Source organism: Chelonia mydas, chromosome 2 (assembly GCF_015237465.2).
Source record: "Chelonia mydas isolate rCheMyd1 chromosome 2, rCheMyd1.pri.v2, whole genome shotgun sequence".
Taxonomy (NCBI): Eukaryota; Metazoa; Chordata; order Testudines; family Cheloniidae; genus Chelonia; species Chelonia mydas.
The window spans coordinates 138,814,797-138,837,061 of record NC_057850.1 but is presented as its reverse complement, the minus strand read 5'-3'; the positions used below and the strand labels follow the sequence as shown (position 1 = coordinate 138,837,061).

At 42.1% G+C, this 22,265-nt stretch overlaps 1 long non-coding RNA gene across 1 annotated transcript; it reads left to right on the top strand.

The window, feature by feature from the left end:
- The first annotated feature begins 3,828 nt into the window (after positions 1-3,828).
- LOC122464304 lies at positions 3,829-21,876 on the top strand. The gene is made up of 3 exons (XR_006288245.1): positions 3,829-3,953; positions 5,681-5,760; positions 21,775-21,876. It is a non-coding gene; the product is annotated as an uncharacterized LOC122464304 (long non-coding RNA).
- Positions 21,877-22,265: the final 389 nt, after the last annotated feature.

Genomic DNA, 22,265 nt, shown 5'->3' with positions numbered 1-22,265 from the left:
TATATTTATTTCATTCCTGAACTCATATTTTCTCCCAATATTTGTTTCACAGTCTCCGTTGTTTAAACTCAGTCATTGTACATTACCTTGGATCTATTCTTAGTCTGATAGTCTTAACATGTAGGCAGAGGTTCCATTAAATCAAGTGTTTTTTTACTGGAAATCTTTATATTTTAAATGACGATTTAGAATACATTTTAAAATTGTTAAAACTATTGAGCTATCATCATCTACCTAACAACACAATAAAATTAAAATCTGATTATTTGCATTTTGAGAGTTAAGAAAGTGAATTAATTATATTGGTGAACAAATATTGGCAACATATTTGTACATAAAGTATAATTTATACAGTACTAAATACACCATACAATACTACGCTAAGACACCTAAAGATGCTTTACAGAAGGTGTAGAATCCTCTTAACTGGGGACACCTTGGTGAACAGCTTATCTGAATGAAATGAAATGAGAGAGTGTGCTAAATCAAAATAAATGCATAAGAATGACTTTCACTGGATGTATTCCATTCTTCTTCCTTTTCATTTTTAATTAACAGTTTCTGTAATAAAAGATCAAACCTTAGAATTTCATCCCTATTTAACACCTGATTAAACATTTCTCAACCCTTTAGTGCTGGCTGAAAATGTCCCTCACTCAAAGGAATTCTTGCTAAAACGATCTGAGTTAAATTGGTTCTCTGGGAGATATCTCAATAAAGTGTCTATTATAATGTAATAGGTCTTGATTAAATGAGTGTTCTTAGTATTATATACTCCAGAATGTCAACTGATCAAATGAAAATAGACTTTATCATAATCACTATAAATAAAATAACTGAAAATACATTTATAGTCTCTGTAGCAATTATGAATTAAAAATAGATATAAATCCATGGCCAAATATCCCCATTCTGGAGCTCAGTTAGGCAGAATAAGGAAAAAGGGCCATTGAGTCCAAACTATTTTTTCCTCTTTAACCAAAATTAGATGATCAGGAGTGTGGGGCTAGGGAAGGGAAGAGAAGAGTTAATCCCCAGCAATAGAAATTGCACGATAAAGGGTCTGGCAGTCATGCAGCTGTCAGGCAATCATGAGTGGTTAGAAGGAGAGAAGAGTACCTGTAGCTAGGCCCCCTTATTTCTGCAGCATAATAAGCAGCACACTGCTGCAGGCTGATGAAATTTTTCTTTCATGTAGGCAGGGAGACCGAAGTACATCTATGGGATTCTCTGTTTCCCATGGGATGTCCTTTTGCACAGCTCTCATCTCCGCTGAGATCAGCATTCCCCTCCCACAGTCTGGGCCCTAGCTATGTGACCTGAAATAATGTAGCTGTTCACTGTTCAGTAAAGAAAATGAAGAATATATGTAGTCCCCTATCTGGTCCTTGGAAGGGACCCAGAGTTGCTGGAGGAAGGTTTTCTTCCCCTCTCCTGCCTGCTGCTCCCTGTCCCAGACCTTTTCCTCACACACACCAGTGCTACTAACAATTATGATATTGGGTCAATTTGGGGAATTCTTGTGATCTCACAAGAAAACCCAGGCAGCTCACGAAAGTTTTCTGAGCTGCCTGCAATTTCCCCCATCATCTGCCAGAGGCCCTGGAGCAGGCATAGCACTGTGAAGACATGCCTCAAAATGGAAAGGGCTGTGCACAGGGGGAAGGAGTCAGAGAGCAGGGACAGAGGGGAGCTGGGGCTAGGGTGACCAGATGTCCCGATTTTATAGGGACAGTCCTGATATTCAGGGTTTGGTCTTACATAGGTGCCTATTACCATGGGTGCCAGGTCTGTATAATTTTTGGTGGTGCCCAGAACGGGTCCAAGCAGAGCCATCCCGTACATAGGACCGACCGGGGCAATCGCCCAGGCCCCGCATTTTGGGGGCCTCACGCTTTAGGGAGATGCGGGGTCCAGGGTGGCCTGGGTGGTTAGCAGGGGGCCTGGTGGTGGCAGCAACGAGCATCCCGGCCCCAGCCCACTCCACCCCGCCAGCTCCTGGGGTTGCTCAGGGGAGGGGACAGAAACCAGAAAGAGGTGGGGAGGGGCCTTGTGGGAAGGGTGGGATGGGAGTGGGGAGGGGACGGAGCAGGGGCAGGAAGGGAGGGGCAGGGGCTTTGGGGGAAGGGGCGGAGTGGGGGCAGGGCGGAGCAGGGACAGGAAGAGGAGGAGCGGAGCTGGCTGGGTCACTCGCTGCTGCCGGCGCCAGGCCCACCGCTAACTCCCCAGGCTGCCCTGGACCCTGCATCCTCCTGAAGTGCAGGGCCCCCCAAAGCACGGGGCCTGGGGCTGTTGTCTCAGTCTGTCCTATGGACAGGACGGCTCTGAAAATATAAACCCAAACATTGATGAAGTGGGGCCCACCTTCCTGAATATTGGTGGAACACGGGCACCACGGTCCCATATAACTCGCCGCCTATGCCTATTACCCACCCCCAGCCCAATTTTTCACACTTACTATCTGGTCACCCTAGCTGGAGCCTTCAATTTTGCACATATTTAAGCTTGAATTCTCAACTTGTAATTGGCCCACACATAGCTGGGGAGGGGCGTTCCAGAAACCAGAAGACAAAAAAGCAGGAATATTTTTTAACTCATGATTTTGGGCATTCTGGGGTCAGTCACATTGGGATGTTCTATGTAATGTAGTGCACTTGAGAGCTCTAATGAGAAGCTGGGAATGAGCGACAGGGAATGCATCACTTGATGATTACCTGTTCTGTTCATTCCCTTGGGGTACCTGGCACTGGCCACTGTCGGAAGACAGGATATTGGGCTAAATGGACCTTTGGGTTGTTTGTTGGCTAGTTTTTGGCTTGTAGCTTGTTGCTTGTTTGGCTTGTAGCTTGTTGCTTCTTTTTTTTTTTGATTGGCTCCCGGCAAGGGTGGGCAAGCAGGGGCAAGGGGCAAGTAGGAGCAAGGGGGGGAGAGAGTCAGGGGTGCACAGCAAGCCCACCACAGTCCTAGACTTCACGCTGGGGGGATCTAGTCACATAGAGTGTTGGGGTTCTTAGGGATTGGCTTGTTTTGGCCTTGTTTTGAAATGAGATTAGCTTGATTTCTGGTTTATTGTGAAAGTTGGGGTGCTTATTTGCCATGTGAAAGTTGGCAACTGTGCTGTTTTGACTTCATCTTGAGGGTTAACAAAATGCAGTGATTATTTTCTTATTATAAAAAGGTTGCATAACATCAAAGCTGATATATAAATAGGCCCTGATGAGTATGCTTCACTAACTTTGGGAATTCTTGATTTTAAAATATAAAGTTATGAGTGCTTAAAAAGGCCAGACTGAGCACGACTAGTGCAAAATAACAATTACACACTGTACATAATGCACAATAATTTTGTTATGGGATTGTATAAACTCAATTGGCAAAACACAACGAGAGTATAAGAATGAGAGGATTAACAGATTCAGAACAAGTAATTTTAGAACTTTTAAGTATGGCAAGCTTCTTAGCTACAGACAAGAACATTTACAGCAACTATGTAACTGCAGGACTATTCACTCCAGAGCTAGAAGCTGACTGCGACAGATATTGCAACCACAAGCAGCATCTTTGGGGACCATATAGTATGCTTGTGATGCTGTATGATTGAATATGACCATCTAAATTATTGATATTACCACTATTATACAATTGCAACAAATCTTGTAAACAGTATGTCATGTAAGGTATCAATGGAAAAATTATGACTGCAAAGTATGATTATCCTGTTTATATGCATGCATCACCTTTGTATCTAAAGTTATGAATATTGGCCATGAATTTGTATTTTATACATGTTTTGTATTCCTGGATAACACCCACCAGATAAGATTTACTTCAAGGCCAAAAGCAGCATGGGCCGAGGAATGTGCTGGCCACCACTTCCCACAGCCCCCATTGGCCTGGAGCAGTAAACCGCGGCCAGTGGGAACTGCAATCGGCCGAACCTGCAGACGCTGCAGGTAAACAAACCGTCCCATCTTGCCAGGGGATTTCCCTGAGAGGCCGCATGCCAAAGGTTGCCGATCTCTGACATAGTTAATGTTGAAAGTGAAACCTTGCATTAAGTATAGAGTTATATGAACACAAAATATATTAGACAGTAACATTCTTAATCAGTCTCACAGTCATCTTCTTATAGAAGTGCATCACTAGAATCCTTTCAATTTTTCACCTAGGAAATTAAGATGCAATTTCTACAGAGAAATAAATACCACTGCCGTTGTATCGGAGTGATGTATCTCAGCACTTCATTATTTTGTAGGAAGTAGGGTGATTATGTGTTTTACAAATGCAAAGCTAAGTAAGATTATTCCAGAAACTGCATTATAGCAGAATATAATATATACTGGAAGCCCAGTTTGTTCAGTATGTGAAACCATTTAGTTACCTCCATGTTTAGGATTGCATAAATGGATTTATTATGTTCATATTTTTATGAAATCTCACATTTTTACAGTTTTAAAACCTGTTTTTAGTGCAAACTGCATATAGTTCAAGTTAGTGGTACCAGGTTAATAACAAAAGGCAATGCTGTCTTATCAGTAGAATTTATCTCGGAGGGTAGTAGATTAAATTACTATGTAGTACGCAATGTTTACAGTGAAGAATAAACACCTAACTTTTAGAGTTAGTTCTCCACTCTTTAGCTATGTTAACCAAATTACTCTTGTGCACGCAATCTGACAAGGGATGAAACTACCAGCTACAAATATCACAGCCAACTAGTTTTTGGCCAAATATACTGTACAGAAAGACTGAGTCAGAGACCTCTGTTTTTGATCATAATGTGATCTTATCCCTTATTAAATTCAGTAAGTATTTAAGACCACTAGTACTAAATATGCATGCAAAAATAGGTTGACAGGATCATGAAAGTGCTTCAATTTATTTTGTCATATTATGGCTAATATTCTTTTTCACATTCAGTCATATTGCATGTTTCAGTTTTGAATATATTAGATAATTTTAATAATTCATGATAGTCATTCAGATACTCATTTGTAGACATGAAACCCATAGCTGCTAGCAAGAGACACTATACAAAATTATTGTTGTTGTCAAGGTTCATTGTGCTACACATTCTTTTCTTAGCCTCTGCAATGTGATGTGTGATTTTTTATTTATTTTATTTTTTAAGCAGCAGAGCAGGATAGATTGATCTAGAAAGCAGCTCAATAATTCATTTTTTCCTAGTTTGGATTGTGATTGTTTATGCCATGTCTTTCTTATCTATATTTTACTTCTATTATCCTTGTATCTGTGAGCAACAGAGGTTTTTTTTTTAACTTTATGTTCTTCCCACTCTAATTAACTTGCTCTGTCTTGACGACAATTCTACTTGCAGTAGAGAGGAACATTTTCATAAAATAATTGGACTTGCTCTCTCGCTACCATCAACCAGTCAGTGAAGAGGCTGAATGTCCAACAAGAAGTGACTTCTTCTGTGAAACACAAAAGTTTGAAATAGAATGACTTTCGGAAGAACAATATGGACAAATTTTCAAGCATGGACATAGTCCACAGACATGCACAAAGTTATTATGCCAGCAAAAACCCACATTTGTGTGTGCAAATATGTATTTGAATATGCAAAACAGATACTTCAATATATAAATCTAGTACTTCAGTACTCATCTGCCCACTTTTGTGCACAGTTATGTGATTTGTTATTCTGAACTCTTTTCAGAACCGGCACCTACTTTTACATTGGCCAGTTCCTGAGTTCGAGTGTTCCTGTGTGTGTAGAGAGCACCTAGCACATTGCAGGTACTACCATAATAATTTAAACTAATAGATTAATGCAAATATTTTAAAAAATCACTAAAGGAATACTGTACTAAGAATTATTACCAATGACCACCGTCACAGTCCAGGGAATCCCCCTTGTGGTCCAGCAATGGCATACTCTCTTAAATTTCCAGTTCCCTATAAATCATCTCTCTTTGGCGAAGACACATGTTTCTTTTCCTCCTAACTAAGGTATTTCTAAGCTGCACAGCTCCCTGCCTAATAGCTGTGAATTCCTCAGCAAGTTGGACTGCCTAAGCAGGCCTGCTGTGCTTGTCTCCTCTGAAGCTGTAAACAGGGTAACTGCTCACAGTTATAAGGTATCACACAGCTATTCTAAGCAAGCATATTTATTCTGAAGATAAAAGCATTACAGAGAACATTAAAACAATAAAAGAACGTACACACATGCTAATAAGCTCACTAGAGACCATGCTAACTCCAACAAGGGTTCTGGCTGATAAACACTCCTTCAAACCCCACCAAAGAGCAGGAATCACTAGCCAGAAATCAGAGCCTAGGGTCAGAGTCAGAGGTCAGATGCTAGAGTCAAGGGTCAGAACTATAGTCAGGAATCAGGGCCAAGGGTCAGGACCTAGTTACCTGGAGTAGAGCAAAGCAAGGCAAAAGCAGGGCTCGGACTAAGGCAGGAGCTATCACAGCTATAGGCAAATGCTTTGAGTAGCCATTGGGTTTAAGAACTGGTCTGCTGACTCTTCCAACCACTCTGGTAGTGTAGCTAGTCAGGCAGCCTACTACAAACTCATTAGGTTGCCTGGAAGCTGGCTTTGTTGCAGGCCCTTCTTCCAGACTAGCTCTGCTGCAGGCCCTGACACCAAGGGGTTTTCCTTTGGTCACAAGTTCATAACTGTCTTCGTTCAGAACAAGCACTCCCATGGATCTGAGAGTCATTTTTTATACACAAATAGCCCTTTGAAACTCATATCATTTCCCAGATATCACATTAGTTATATACAGTGCCATAATAATACATAAACATTTGTATTTCTAACACAATGAGCTCCTAAGATACTTAAACTTAATTCAATTAGGTTCATCCAGAATGCTGCAGTGATTACTCCTACTGTCTTTCTATATTACTATGAGGAATGTGCTGGGTTTTTAGGATATGATAAGTTAATACTGCTGCAACATTAATGGTAATTTTAGTTTAGGATTATGTTGGCAAGATCTTGATTTTGCTGATGTGAAAATTCTAAGAACAAAAATGTCTTTGCACATTAATTAAAAATTAATAAAAAGGAAACAAAATAAAATATTAAAATCTTCAAAAATTGGGTAAATATTTATTGTTGCTGTGATAGTGCCTGGTGTAAGCCTTGCTGGATCCCTAGGCATAAGTAACAGTGTGAACATAAGAACATAAGAATGGCCATACTGGGTCAGACCAAAGGTCCATCCAGCCCAGTATCCTGTCTACTGACAGGTGTGAACCAAAGGCTGTGAACCAGAGTAGGCCAGGCCGTGGCAAAATAGCAACACACCAGGTATTCGCTAACAGCAAGTAAGTACATTCGCGACCTGAGGGGATGGTACAGGAGCACCCAGAGTTCTCAAATAACAATGTAAACACATCCCTAGAATCATAGAATCATAGAATCATAGAATATCAGGGTTGGAAGGGACCCCAGAAGGTCATCTAGTCCAACCCCCTGCTCAAAGCAGGACCAAGTCCCAGTTAAATCATCCCAGCCAGGGCTTTGTCAAGCCTGAAATGGTACAGGAACATACCAACCCCTTGTAAGATAAGGATGGGATAACAGGATAATGGATAAAGATGTTTTGTTCAAACTAGCAGGTACAAGGATAAGGGTGGTAACTAACCACGTCTGGGGTGTAATACGTAATTTCTTTGTATCAATGTGTCATAGGAGAGACAACTTTGTATTCTCCTCTCCTATGACATCCTGGTGCATTGATTGAGCAGGTACCTTGTAGCAGGCATACATATATTAGTGCGCATGTAACCACATAGCCAGGGTGCTAGAACTGAGCTTCGCTGACACCTTTGCCACTGAACTGAGCCTGTGGCCTTTCTTTGTGAGTAACATCAAAGTTTGCTGAATCAGCAAGCTGCACTGTCTGCTAATGCAGCTGACATCAGAGCACCAAAAACAGTAGCACTGGCAGCAGTAACAACGCTGCAGCCTTAACAACTCTCTGCAGCACTAACAATTCCTAGAGGCCTCAAGCCAGATTAGCACTTCAAGTATTTGAAAGAGAAACAAACCCTTGTTTGTCAGTCTCTCGGATGGTATCAGATGTCCTTGTTGGAATAATGACAGAGTCAGCATTAAGTAATAGCTCTCGGATTTTCTTATTTAAAGTTTTTAATCCTGTTTCATCTTAAAACACACATATGGAGGGGGAAAGGAAAGAGAGAAAACAGTAAAAAACAAGAAAATGCAGCTTTGGTAGCAACCTGCATGTGACTCAGGACAGGAGGAGGCATCAAGAATGCAGTCCGTATGCACATGGATAGAATGCTAGCTGCTATTGCAGCACCTCTGTAAACCGTTCTTGTAATAAACAGTCAGTTTAGTTTTAGAAACATGGAGTCCTTTCCTATTATAACCCAGCATGTTGCACATGAAGCATGGGGGGTTGCTAGTGAGACCCACAGCAGGGAAGAGTGTTACTAAAAGTAAAACAAAGCAACATCTAGAAACAGAGTAAACAGGCAGCAAGGAGGGACTCAGATCACTAGGAATGCTGGATTTCTAGACAAAAAACCTTGCACAAGCATTCAGGCAAGAACTGAGTCTGTACACCGAGCTGACCATGGTGTGGGTGCTGGTGCGGGGCTGGGGGAAGCTTTTTTACTATCTCATTGGGAAAAAAGGATGACAAGTGAGTGGGATGCTGTTGCCAGGAATAATGCCCAAAATACTGGAACAGCTGATAAAAGTGTTTGATGAGTTCTGTGACCGAGACACAAAGAGACTGTAGAGAGAAATTGGTTTATTTTTACCAGAAATCAATCAATAAAAGAGGGAAAAGATACTTACGTTACAGAGCTGGGATCGCTGGCATCTACATTATAACTCTGGAGACACAAAATATTCCCTATTTACAGACAAAACTTTTGTGGGACATGTGATTCCAGCTTTTAGGAGAAATTGTTGAGAGAACCAGATCTAACCCTAGAGAAATGCCTCCAAATAGCAAGGGCCACTGACAGCTACTAGTGCAGAATAAGTACACAGTCCCAGGTTGAAAGAACCAAGGAAGCAGGACAGAGACAGACTGACCAAGAATGCAGGCATCATGATCCAGTGTACGCATTGTGGAAATCAACACAAAAGGCAGAAGGAAAAATATTCAGCCAGTCTGGTACAGGGGATGTAGGAAACAAAACTTTGAAGTCCCAGTGCCACAGCTAGCCCAGAAAGAAAAGTGCAACACTACATATAGTGAATGAGGACGTAGACTTCCAGCAAAGAGGAGATCCAAAGACTCTCTGTGTACATGCACTGCAGAAGAAGGTTGCCAGCCATTCAGCTGCCACATCTGTAACTATGCTATTAGATCAACAATAATTTGATTCCAGATGGATTATGGCACCAGCCACAATGTAATCCGAGCTACATGGATAAGCAGCAGCATTAGACTGGAGAAATGTGACCAAGTGTTGAGTATGTACAATAAAATCATTCTGATGCCAGTTGGCAAATTTAGGCTCTGGATAAAATACCCATGAAATAAGAGACACTATTGCTTGGAGTTTAGAGTAGTTGGCAACACCCTGCTACCACCCACTGCAGGGCAGTGCAAACTATAGATTTGATCACAGTAGAACACTGCAATGTCCTCAACATGAGAGAGGAGGAAGAACAGTCACCACTGGCCCTGTCCAGCATTCCAACAGACAATAAGGAGGTATGTCAAGGAAATGGACTGCTGGAAGGGCAAACTCTGGTTAGAAAAGTGTTTGTTATTGAGATGTCAAGAAGGGGTTGTGTCATATTGCGCTAGAGGATCCATCCAGCCACCTGACAACCTTTACCATACCTTTAGAAGGATACCACTGAATATGAATGCCTGTGAGCATTAGCTCAGCCCTAGAGGTGATCCTGTGTAAATTAAACCAGATGTCAGAAGGATTCCCAGGCATCAAGAGAGTAGTTGATGACATTCTTATTGTAGAAGAAGGAGAAGCCAAGGAAGAGGCTGTGACAACCCTTGAAGAGGTGTCAGGAGCAGAATGTTAGGCTAAATGCTGAGTAGCTAATGCTGAGGGGAACCGAGGTCCCCTATATTGGACATCTGTTGAATTCTGAGGGACTTTAGCTATACCCTGGGAAACTGACAGCCATTAAGGAAATGCCGAGACCCACAAAGGGAATCCAGCAATTTACTGGGGTGGCCAATTATCTTTCCAGATTCTGCACACACCTATCAGAAGCCTATGAGCCCTTTTGCCCCAGCAGTTGACATGCAATAATGCAGCATGGGAAAGGTCAGAGACCCAAGAACAAGCATTTGAAAGAGTAAAGAAAACCATAAGCAATGCACCAGTCCTAAAGTGCTACAACTCTATGGAACAGCTGCAATGGGATGCTCAAAGGGAAGCCTAGAAGCAGCACTGATGCAAAGCCAGCAGCCCATAGCATTTGCTAGCAGAGCTCTGACAGACACAGAAAGGGGCTTTACTCAGGTAGAAAAGGAGCTACAAGCTGTGGTCTTTGGAATGGAACGATTCCAGTTCACTGTTGAGCACAACATGGATGTGCAGTGTGATTACATGCCATTAGAAAGCATCATGAAAAATCCACTGCTGAGTGCACCCAAGTGACTACAGCACGTGTTACTGAGAATCCAGCACTATGATGTTAGGGTAAATTCCTGCCCAGAAGAGTCACAACTGATGGCAGATACAGTGAGCAGGGCGTAGCTTCTAGACTAGAACACAGATGGCTCTGGAACAGGAAACAGACTCTATCAACATGCTACAATCTCTTCACATCTCTGATGGGAGGCTCCAGGCAATGTAACAAAAAAGTGGGGAGGAGGGCATGTCTACGCTACAGACTTAAGTCAACCTATGTTAGTTATGTAACAAGTTAATTAGGTTATGTAAGTCAAGTTACAACCACTGCAGTAATTAGTGAGGTGGTTCATGTACATACTGTCCCACTGCTCCCAGCTCCCCACTGCTGGGAGCCCGGCTGCCCTCCACCCCCTCCAGGGTCCCAGCAGAGAGCTCTGCACCCACAGTCCAGGCGGCTTCCAGGCTCCCAGCGAGGAGCCAGGAGCCTCTGGGCAGCAGCCAGACTTTCTTCCTGAAACTAATTTTAAATTAGATATAACTCTACCTCCTTTCTCACATGCTTACTGAAAAACATCTTACTCATTGTTTCCTGTGTTTATTTTTTTCATAGGGCTAATCAGTAAAAGCAATGAAGGGTTGGAAAATTGATTCCCCACTAATTTACTTATGCCAGCTACATGCATAGTTTGTATAGGCAGAAGGGACCACTGTGATCCTCTAGTCTGACCTCCTGCATAACACAGGTCATAGACTTCTCCTGAATTAATTCCTATTTGAACTAGACTATATCTTATAAAAAAAATCCAATCTTGATTTAAAAATTTCGAGTGAGGGCCAATCACGACAGTGTTTGGTAAATTGTCCCAATGACTTGTTAAAAAATGTATGTCTTATTTCTAGTCTGAATTTGTCTAGTTTCAACTTCCAGCCACTGGATTGTGTTATACCTTTGTCTGCTAGATTGAAGAGCCCTGTTCCCCATATGGGTATTTATGAACTGATCAAATCACCCCTTAACCTTCTCTCTGACAAGCTGAGTATATTGAGCTCTTTGAGTCTATCACTATAAGGCATGTTTTCCAATCCTTTAATCATTCTCAGGGCTCTTCTCGGAACTCTCTCCAATTTATGATCATCCTTCTTGAATTATGGATATCAAAACTGGACATAGTATTGCACTAGCAGTCTCACCAATGACAAATAGAGGTAAAACAACAACATTACTCTGACTCAATATTTCCCTGTTTATACATTGGAGGATCATATTTGTAGGCCTTGCTGGAGCCCTAGGCATAACTAACAGTGTGTACCAAAGGCTGTGAACCAGAGGAGGCCTGGCCTTGCAGAATAGTAATACACTAGGTGTCAGCTAGCCAAGTAAGCACTTTCCTGACTGGACAGGATGGTACAAAAACACACACATCTCTCAAGTAGCTAAGTAAATGCATTCCTAAGAGATGCTACAAGAACACACTAACCCCTTGTCAGGATAAGGAGGAGATGACAGGATAAGGATGTTTTGTTCGAACTATCAGGTATGAAGATTAGGGTGGTAACTAAGAACATCTATAGTGTAATACCTAACTTGTTTGTATCATTGTATAAAAGAAGAAATCATAGGAGGGGCATCTTTGTGCTGCTCTAGGGGAATGTGTCATGTTATGCTGATTGAACCAGTACCATTGCAGTGGGCATACCTGTGTTAGTGTACCTGTAGCCTCTACAGGGCACTAGGACCATGTTTTGTTGACAATAAAGCTGGCCAAGCACCTTTGCCATGGAACCGAGCCTGTGGTCTTTCTTTATGTATAATATCGAGGTCTGCTGAATCAGAATGCTGCACTCTCGCCTCATGCAGCTTATGCCAGCGTTCCAAGAACAGCAGTACTAGCAGCATTAACAGCTGTGCAGCATTAACAAACTCCATAGCACTAACAACAGTATTAGCCCTTTTGGCCACAGTATCACACTGGGATTTTATGGTCAGCTGATTATTCACCATGACCCCCAACATTTTTTCCAGTCAGTGCTTCCCAGGGTAGAGTCCCCCATTCTGAAACTATGGCCTACATTCTGTGTTTCTAGATGTATGTGGGATGCGATCCCCGGGGTGCAACCTGGAAATAGGGTACCCCTGTGCCCTCTTAACTCTCCAGCCTGGGCTGTCTCTCACAATGCCTTTGCTAGTGACAAGCAGCAAACCCCTCCAGGCACTGTTATCACTTAGCACAACAGCATGTGGAGCCCCACACCCAGCTAGATTGCATGAATACTCCCAGAGCCACTCACAAATCACCCAAAGGCACCAGCCAATTCCTACCAGCCTTACACCCCAGAACTGTACCATCTTGCCCAGGTCAGAAGCCTGACCAGTATAAGTTTATTACCCAGTCCACCCCTCCCTCAATGTGGAGAGGACATGCACTAGACTTTGTCACCTGAGCTGAGGTTTCCCAAGCACTTCAAGCAAAACACACTGTTTTAGGTAAACTATCAAACAGATTTATTAACTAGAGAAAGATAGATTTTAAGTGATTATAAGTGGTAGGCATAAAAAGTCAGAGATAGTTACCAAAGAAAATAAAATATCAGCACATAATCTAAATCTTAAACCTTATTACACTAGGTAGTATTTAGATCAAGCAATTTTCTCACCCCACTGGATGTTACAGTTCTTAATACACAGGCTTCTCTCTTTATTGTCAACATAAGCCTGAACCAGTCTCCTCAGTTGAAGTCTTCTGTATTTCCAGCATTCTTGTTGCTTCCAGCATAGGTGGGGGAGGAGAAAGTCAAAAGCATGATACCCCTGTCCCCTATTTTATATCCTTAGTCCATGTGGCTAGAAGACACTGACCCAGACATGTCCTGGTGGGCTTTGCTGAGCCACATGGTTGAGCAATCCCCCTGGTGTGGTCTTGTGCAACTTAGTCATAGAGTTGAGCAGTCCCCATTGTGTGGTGCTTGTGCAGCTGTCATTGAATTGTAAATCCCTTGATTACAACTCCCCTGCTGATTAATGGTTGATGAACACCCTCCTGGGGGTGATTCATCACCTAGCAGTAGAGACTCTCAGACTTATAACATATTTCAGTAACAACCATACAGAAAAATATCATAACTTTGTACACATTACTGATATACATATTTGGACAGAATAATGGGTTTCAGCAGATCATGACCTTTCATGTGATGTCTTATATGGTATGCTTTGTATAATTATCACAATGATATATGAATAGTGATATGGGGATTACAAGGTGCTATTTTGAGGTGCCGTGTGTCACAATATCACTTTACATTTAGTACTTTGGCATAGCTGGATTTTACATAACTAGATGTATCCTTACAGCTTGTTGGAAGAAAATTGAAACTCCTGATATTTCAATATGGTTTAATCAAGTGTGGATTACATTAGTCATGGAAAAAATGACAGTGATGAGAAAACCTCCAAGGTGTAATTACTGTGAGACATTTTATCCTTATTAACAGATACAGAGAAAATAGACACTCAGACAGCTAAACCAAGATCTTTTCTTCATGGTATATTAAATAATCAAATACTAATACTGTATGCAATTGCTTGATATTTATTGCATTTAAGTCTATTAGGATGTATTTAAAAACAAATAAGAGGACAAGACAGTTACAGTGCTGAATGAAATGAATAATTGTACAATACATGTGAGTTTGCAGGATAAACAAAATATCCATTTAAAAATATTTTTTCTACAAATTACCAAAGATCTGATTTTTCCACTCTTACTCATATGGAGCAGTAACCACTCCATGATCAGTTTCATTGTTTGGGTTTTAAAAAGCCATTTTTCAAGTTTTGTAGTTTTTAGAATCATATTTATGTGGTCTTGTGATCATGTGAATAAACTGCCTAACTAAAACTGGCAATAACAGAAAACCAGAAATCAAAAACTGACAATCAAAGAATCCAAGTAAAAACAATGAACAATTAATTTCCCCCCTCAAATGTTACTGTACAACCCCCCCAATATAGTTTAAAAAAATCTATTTTGAAAAAAGAAAAATTTTGCTGATTTTTTTCATTTGAAAAATTGTGACCTGCTCTCACTAGACCACAATATTTCTCAGAAAAATTGCTTCCGCTTCATGCTTAGCTATGCTGTCTGTAAAATGAGGTTATTTATGGTTAACAACTTTGGCAAGCACATTGAGAATTATGGACCAAAAAGTACAATGACTGTACTAAATATTATTATTAGATTCATTCTCTTAGGAAACCTGAGATGCAGAAGATTGAATGACATGTCTGAGTAATATAGAGGAGTACTAGGATGGGCCTTGATCTGTAAGCCAAAGTCCTTTGTTCACATCCTGGATCAAGCACCTATTTGATATTTTAACTACCCCAAGTCACTTAAGCACAATGTTTTCCCATTGTGGAATGTTAAGACTTAGGGCATGGCTACACTTGCAGATGTAGAGCGCGTTGAGTTAAACCTGCCTTTGGAGAGCACAGTAGGGAAAGCGCTGCAGTCTGTCCACCCTGACAGCTGCAAGCGCACTGCCATGGCGACATTTGCAGCACTTGCAGCTGCATCAGGAGCGGTGCATTACAGGCAGCTATCCCACAGAGCATCTCTTCCCATTCTGGCGCTGTGGTTTGTAGGAAGGGGCCGAAGGTGCGGGGCATTCTGGGCATTCCCAGACGCCCCATGATGCATCGGTTCACATTCCAGCAATCCCTGTGCTTCTGTCCACATTTGGCACCATCTTTCAATGTTTTTTGTACTGCGCACTCTCTTCCCTTTCAGTCTGTGGGAATGGAGCCCAAACTGCTGAGGAGTATGCTGACGAGTCTCGCCAGCATGTCACGTTTGGCAGTCGAGTTATTCCTTATGATCCAAAGTGACAGTGAGGGCTCTGACCATGATATCGACTTGAGTAATGCATATGACACGAGTTTGCTTGTGGCATTCACGGACATGCTCACCACTGTGGAACGCCGCTTTTGGGCTCGGGAAACAAGCACTGAGTGGTGGGATCACATCGTCATGCAAGTCTGGGATGATGAGCAGTGGCTTCAGAACTTTTGGATGAGAAAAACCACTTTCATGGGACTGTGTGAGGAGCTCGCTCCCACCCTGCAGCACAAGGACACAAGATTGAGAGCTGCCCTGATGGTGGAGAAGCAGATGGCTATTGCAGTCTGGAAGCTGGCAACTCCAGACAGCTACCGATCAGTCACTAACCAGTTTGGAGTGGGAAAGTTGACCGTTGGAATCGTGTTGATGCAAGTTTGCAGGGCCATTAATTGCATCCCGTGACTCTGGGTAACGTGCCTGACATTGTGGATGGCTTTGCACAAATGGGTTTCCCTAACTGTGGAGGGGCAATAGATGGCACACACATTCCAGTTCTGGCACCAGCCCACCTAGCCTCTGAGTACGTTAATTGGAAGGGGTATTTCTCTATGGTTCTCCAGGCGCTTGTGGATCACTGTGGGCGTTTAACATTAATGCAAGCTGGCCCGGAAAGGTGCATGATGCATGCATCTTTCAGAACACTGGCCTGTTCAGGAAGCTGCAAACTGGGACTTTTTTCCCAGACCAGAAGATCACCATAGGGGAAGTCAAAATGCCCATTGTGATCCTTGGAGACCCTGCTTACCCTTTAATGCCGTGGCTCATGAAACCCGACACAGGGAGCCTTGACAGCAGCAAGGAGCGGTTCAACAATAGGCTGAGCCGGTGCAGAATGACTGTGGAGTGTGCTTTTGGCCGTTTAAAGGGCCGCTGGTGCTCTCGTTATGGGAAGCTGGACCTGGCCAATGACAACATCCCCATGGTTATATCCACGTGCTGTACCCTCCATAACATTTGTGCAGGGAAGGGTGAACAATTCATTCAGGCTTGGAACTCGGAGGTTCAACAGCTGGAGGCTGAATTTGAACAGCCAGAGAGCAGGGCTATTAGCAGGCCCAGCTCGGGGCTGCAAGGATTAGGGACGCCTTAAGGGAGCAATTTGAGGCTGAAAGCCACCAGTAATGTCTGGTGCCCTGCACGGGAGTGAAGCACAGTGGTTCCAATGTTAGTAGGAATCTGTGTTTGCTACGCTGACTTGCAGTGCCTGTTTCTTTCCTGGGCTAAGGTGTCTTTTACTTTATGCAATAATAAAGAATGTTTTCAAAGACAAAAAATCCATTTATTGAAAATAAAATTCATTTATTGAAAAGAAACACAACTGCTTGGGAAACAGAAAGGGCAAGGGGGTGGGGTGGGAAATGGTACAATCACAGATTTGCGTATGTCCTGTTATCATACTCAGCCTTCCTGTCCGGAGTGCTGTGCAATGAGTGCTGCACTTCAGGATGGCTGTACTGCATGGTGATGGGGGTTGAGTGCAGTGGGTAAGGGTAGTAGTTTTCAGGGCTGAGTGGTGAAGCTACAGGTGTTGGAGGCAGCTGGTTGCGGTAAAATCCCGGATGTTGGGGAAAGTGGGTTGGAGGTGACATGGGGGCACAAGGGAAAGAGTTTTGGGACAAGGGCTGCAGAGGGGGTCGGGCACGGAAGTGTTCTGCCTGCATGGCTATGAGCGCCTGGACTGAGTCTGCTTGGCGCTCCATTATGCTTATCAGCTGATCCATGCTTTGCTGCTGGAGCACCACGCTTTTGTGCTGGCGCTCCTCATTCTGCTGGCAGATCCTCCTTTCACTGTCCCACCACTCCTGCACTTTTTGATTTTCATTACTTGAATGCTGCCTTACTTCATGCAATATGTCTTCGTTGCTTCTACATGGCCTCTTTCTGATTCTTTGGAGTCTTTTGGCCAGTGATAACATGGACGGCTGAGATCTCAAGGTTGCATCTGTAAAGGCAAAATGCAACACTTAACAGAGGCAGCATTGTTCACACCAGACAGAGCAATGATTCCCCCATACTTAAGGACAAGCACAGTCTACACAATAGCATAATTTGCCCATCCCAAAGCGAGCACACATAACCCACGGGAGCCCTAAAATGGTGAGCAAGCACAGGGTCAAGCATGACTGATTTTTCACGGCTGTACTGTCCTCTGGGTTTCTGTGCCTTGGGGAGAGCCCACACGGAGAAGTAGGAAGGGGAGCGGTCCGAGGGCTAGATCAATCTCGACAGCCACCCCGTCACATCCTAAATTCTAGCTCCAGGCAAGCAGCACACTTCTTGAGTTTCCTGGTCTGGATGGCAGATGGATGACTCTGTCCCCCTTAGTTCAAATCCTTATTTGAACTGGAGTTCTCCAGATTAGGAAAATAGGTAATGATTTAAGCGTGTTAGACAACACATTTTAATTAATATGTTTTTAAACATCACTTAGCACCTACTCTATGTACTGGGTTTATACTAGTTTAAAAATGTGCTAGGAATAGTGTCTATACTAGATGCTTAGCGGTATTTAAAAGTGTTTTAGTAGTTAAACTGTGCTAGCTCACGTTTCAAACATTTTTACATTACCTATTCTAAGCAGCACCATTGGTGAGCAATTTCTCCCTTGAATAGCCCCATCATGTGAATGACTCACCACTGTGAATAAGGACAGTGCAATTAGGCCCTTGACAAACTGCTATGTCAGCTCTTGCAAAACTAGCTGGTGCTTACTTTAATTCCCAGTCACCTATTCAAAACAAAGCCCCTCTGCATCTGATACACACAGAAAAGAACATGCTTATTTCCCACCTCTACATTGAATGCCTCACCTTTTAAAGGACAAATTAGGATCATTTCCTATATTGCCTCCCTCTAATTTGCAGCTCTCTCTTGTTAGGTCCCTCTAGTTTACAGGTTTTGGAGCACAATAAAGGCAGTGAACTATGTACAATGAGTGAAGTACTTTTTCCTCACTTTCTGTAAAACAGCTGTGCAGGATTCCCTTCACGTCCCTAAAAGAAAATAATCTTGTTTCTGACAGAATAGCAAGCAGATACGTGCTGGAACAGCTGTTTGCCAGATCAGCACAGTTGTAGTGATGCCACTGCTGATCTATATGCCAGTTGCCTGACTTCAATGAGCTGGCAGGAGGATTTTGGAGAGAAAAAGAGAGTCCATTTAGGATTAAGAAACATTTTTCCCCTTCTGCTTTCTTTGTATTGCCTCATTTTTTCATATATAGTGTATGGATTTTTTTTCCTCATGGTATGTTAGTGGAATAAAATGGAGATTACTCTTGATCTAACCGAGCCAAACACTTTTGGGGTAATTCCTTTGGATAATGAGCACCTGCAAAACGTAATTTACCCAGTATACAGTGGGCTGCTTGCAATTTGAGCATGTCAGTTCTGCTCCTTCTGGCACCTGAAGCCTTGCTGTGTCATTGCCATGTGCAGAGAGCATACCTCAGTCTGTCATCACATACTATGTTTAGTTTGTTTTTCCACTTGCAGGAGCTAACGCAATTTTTACTTAAAAATCTGATCTACATGTAGATGATTCAGTATATCTATTTGTGTGTATGTCAGAGCAACACAGGAGGAACTAACAAAAAACAGTTGTTTAAGCTATACTTCTCTATTGACACTTTAGCATAGGCATGTTTACTGATATTTGCCATTAATGCTGTTGAAAGGGAGAGAGAGGAAAGGGGGACAGCACGTGCTGAGAAGGGAACAGAAGCAAAAACGTGGCGAGAGAAGAGATGAAACGAGGAGCAAAAGGAGGATGGCAAATATTTTCTAAAGAGCACAAACATTGAAAATTGTTTTGCATTTTAATATTTGTGAACACATTAACTATACTTGTGAAAATTGCTGAGATAAAACTTGTTGGGGATTGCATTTAATTTAATCATACACTTTCAAAGCAAAGTGCTTTAGGAAAAAAATGTTAAAATAGCATTCTGGAGCTGCTGATTACTTTTACTTAAGCTCTTAAATGGGAGGGAGAAGCAGCTCCAATTGTAATTACTTCTCTTTTGGGACGCCACATGCTGCAGCTGCAACTTATTCGTGATTCTACAAGTCTGGAAACCTGAGCCAAAATGCCAAGGACAATAAACCAAGTGAGCCACCAGCCATTATTGACTGTGCTGAAATGTACCTTCAACTGTGGAAGAAAAAAGAGGGTCAAAGAGATGGAGGATTCTTAGTATGACAACTACATGGAACATCAAATGGACTGACTTCCTTCTTGAGCCTCATCTTTTACGCATCATCTGCTATGCATGAGGTGTTTGCCAACGGATGAGTCAAAGCAACAAATTTGCAGTGACAGTTGGAGATCAAACACTCTGATGTAAAAGTGAAGCCTGTCATTTTTAACTGAGCTATGTGGCAAAAAAGGAGTATGCCGTCACTGTCCACTCTGAACTCATCTTATCTTGTGAGTCTTCACATTGCAAAGGCAGGAAAACCTCATCATATTAGGAAAGTGTTTTTTCTTACAGCAGCAAAGTGGAAAGACTTCATGATGGTTGGTGAGAAGATAAGCAGCTGGATGCCATGCCACTGTGAGAAATACAGCATCAAGAAGAATCTCTGATGTGACAGAAAATGTGAAAGAGCAACTCCTTTCTGGAATTCAGAGTAACAATTTATTTGCAATTCAGCTTAAAGAAGCAACTGATGCAGCTTCCATTGCAAACCTTTTCACTATGTAAAAGATGACATGTATGTAAAAGGATCGAGTTATGGTCATGTAGAATCGTAACTTTAGGTTTAGTGAATTTTATACTCTGTAAAATCTCACCCATTAAATTGTATTAATGTAGCTTTTTGCATTTTAATAGAGAATTGTGTATAGTGTTTCCCTAAAATCACCAAACCCAACCACTGTTATTTTTATGAGCTGCTTTAGATGGAAAACACTGAACATAACAAAAGAAGAAGAAAAAATTCCTCAAGCTGAAACACGCTTATTGGATTTTTCTGTATTTTCTCTTTAACATTCTTTAGATGGAATGAAAGCTTTATTGAGTAAGAGACAGACAACTAGTTGAAATATCCAAGATTACACTGAACTGTTACCAGAAATGACTTGTTTTCCCATTGTAAACAATTCCCATATTATATAGTATCCTTCGGCATGCAGAAAACAATTTCTGGCTGGGTACTCATAACTCCAATGGGTTTTTTAATTTGCTTTGTTTTTAGTTCCAGAGTAAGTTTATTTTTATTTTAACGCTGAGCTGAAGAAACATTTCTAGCAGTTACTGTAATTCATTTTTAACTATTCAATCTGATTTTTTCTAATGTACAGACAATTAGAAATTTATGAAGTGGGACTTGGAGACATTAAAGAGCAGTGCTGATCTCCAGTTTACTAATTTATGAGGCTTTAAACATTTAGCCTACTGGCCTTTTTATTGATAACCATCATGCTGCTTACTAATAATACTGAACAAGCACAGATCACAAATTGTTCATTACCAAATGCTGCTGGGCACTAAAACCGATAAAAAATATTGAGACTATACCCTTGCTGACACAAAGAATCCCATTGCTTTGGAAATAATAGAACATTAAGCCCTGATTCTGATGGTTTATTTTAGGGAGGACGAAATGATAGAATGATAAACAGCGATGTTATTGTTAATTATTGTACTAGCACCTACAGGCTTCAACCGGGTTGGGCTCCATTGTGCTAAGTACTATAAAAACATGTAATCAATGACAGTCCTTGCCCCAAAAGACAATCTAAAAGACAAGATGGAAGAGGTGGATGAGACAAACAAGAAGGTCAGGGTGAGCTGAAGGAGATGGGGTAACAATACAGTAGGATATGCACAATTCTTAGCAATTCTAGAGGTGATTGCAACTCACCTCCTGCCCAGTTGTTATCAGATTGCTGATAGTCCATTTGTAGTGGTAGTGTATTACATTGCAGTAGAATGCAGAGACTACAACTGGGTTTGGGGACCCATTCTTCTGGGTACTGTACACACATAAAATAAGAGAAAGTACCTACCCTAAAGCGTGTTTCTTCTTTTAAATCATTAATCTCTACTTTTTTTCTTCAGTGAACCTAATCCTTCAGTCCTTACATGGCAAAATTCCTTTGAGGATTATCATTGACTTCAATGGAAGCTTTGCCCGTGTATGAGCCGTTGGATCAGAAATTTTATGTGGCTTGCAGGAGATACTGTAAAACTTACTAATAGGCATCTAGGGAAGAAAGATATAATAAACAAACTTGTCTGTTACAATGATTGGAGAATAATTTTAGGCACCAACACATGCCATCTTTTTTTCACAGATTGGACAGCTACCATCACCACCATCAAAACTGAAGCATATATTGTGCAGCAGTGCAATACCATTTTGTTAGTTGACCTACTGTTAGTAGAAGATGATAAAGCCATTAAAGAATATATCCTTGTGCCAGGTTGCCTGTAGGGGTGGACGGCTTAGTGGTTGGCACGCCTGACCTCTGGCCCCTTGCTTCCCTGGTTGAGGTGCCTCAGTCTTTTTGGCAGTGGGGTAAAAAGACCCAGGCCCTCCCTCTTCACCAGGTCCCAGCCCAGAGTCCTGTGTGAGTCAACCCCTGAACAGTGGGAGCCCTCCCAGCAAGGAGTCTAAATCCACTGTGCTAGGCTACTTCCTACCACTGTCCCTTCTGTTTGGGGTATGGCCCCTATAGTCCAGTTCAGTGTGGTGGCTTGCCTCCTGAAGGGCCTTCTTGTGGGTCTTGGGTGGCGCCCTGCAACTAGTGGTTCCAAGCTCCCTTGGGCAGGGCAGCCATAAGTT